Here is a 1,327-nt window from a genome sequence, read left to right on the forward strand (position 1 = left end):
CCAAGGAAAATGATTCTTTATAACTTATTCACCCCTTTTCTGCTCCTTAGTACTTGAGCCAGTTTATTCCTTGTGGCTGCAGGTCAGATTCCTGTAAACTCAAAAAAACCTTTTCTTTGTGGAAGGAACATTCCACTGCCCTAAGCTTTGATGGTGATTCTGGTTTGTTTCCAGGGCATTACAAGGGCTTATTTTCATCCCAAATTAGTTACCAGGATGCACATGAAATAGCCTAATCTAGTCAATGGCTGGATGTACAAGTAATAGAAGAGATTTAACATGACCAGGTGGGACCCCCTATTGAAGGGTTGGACTCTGTTTTCTAAAGATGAGTTTATAAAAAAAAAGAGGAACAGCTGGGTGGTGCAGTGAATAGAGCCCTGGCCCTGGAGTCAGGAGGACCTGAGTTCAAATAAGTTCTCAGACATGTGACATACTAGCTGTGTGACCTTGGGCAAGTCACTCAACCCCAATTGCCTTGCCTTCTCCCCTCCAAAAAATAATTAAAGATGGGTTTATGTGTCCTTGTTGGGTAGGAGAGACAATTTAACATTTCCTGGAATAATTAGTTTTCACCTATTCCTCATAGCAAAAAAAGGAAGATTAATAATAGTTAATATTTATATAGCACTTATTATGTGTCAGGCACTGTGCTAAGTGCTTTACAATTATTATCTCATTTGATCCTCACAACAAGTCTGGGAGGTAGATGCTATTATTATCCCAATTTTACAAATGAGGAAGCTGAGGATAGCTGTGTGACCCTGGGCAAGTCACTTAACCTCTGTTGGCTTCAGTTTTCTCATCTGTAAAATAGGGGTAATAATAATACCTACCTCCCTGGGTTACTGTGAGGTTCAAATGAGATATTTGCAAAAGGTTTAGCACAGTGTTTGACACAAAGTAGGTGCTTAATAAATGCTTCCCAACCTTCCTTTGTAATAAGTTGTAGCCTACTTATACCTTTCATGCATCTCTCCATTGGTCTTTGGGTGATAATCATTTTTAACTCATTGGATTCAATTCATTGGATTTATATGATTCATGGCCATTAAGCAATACCACTAAAATATTGACATTAAAAATATGAACCTTCATTTAGGGGAAAATATTGGAATTTTTAAAAGAGCTTTGAAATTTCCTAAAGGCAATCCAGTCTCCTCTCATTTAATTCTAGACCAACTCCATTTTCTGAGAGACAAGCAACATCAGCCTAAGACAGACAGACACACACAGGGAGAGGGAGGGAGCAGGGGAGAGGAGGAGAGGGAGAAGGAGAAAGGGGAGAGAGAGAGAGAGAGAGAGAGAGAGAGAGAGAGAGAGAGAG

The sequence above is a fragment of the Petaurus breviceps genome, unplaced genomic scaffold (genome assembly GCF_028583685.1).
Source record: "Petaurus breviceps papuanus isolate PSGF00001 unplaced genomic scaffold, PetGlider_PUasm1.0 79, whole genome shotgun sequence".
Taxonomy (NCBI): Eukaryota; Metazoa; Chordata; class Mammalia; order Diprotodontia; family Petauridae; genus Petaurus; species Petaurus breviceps.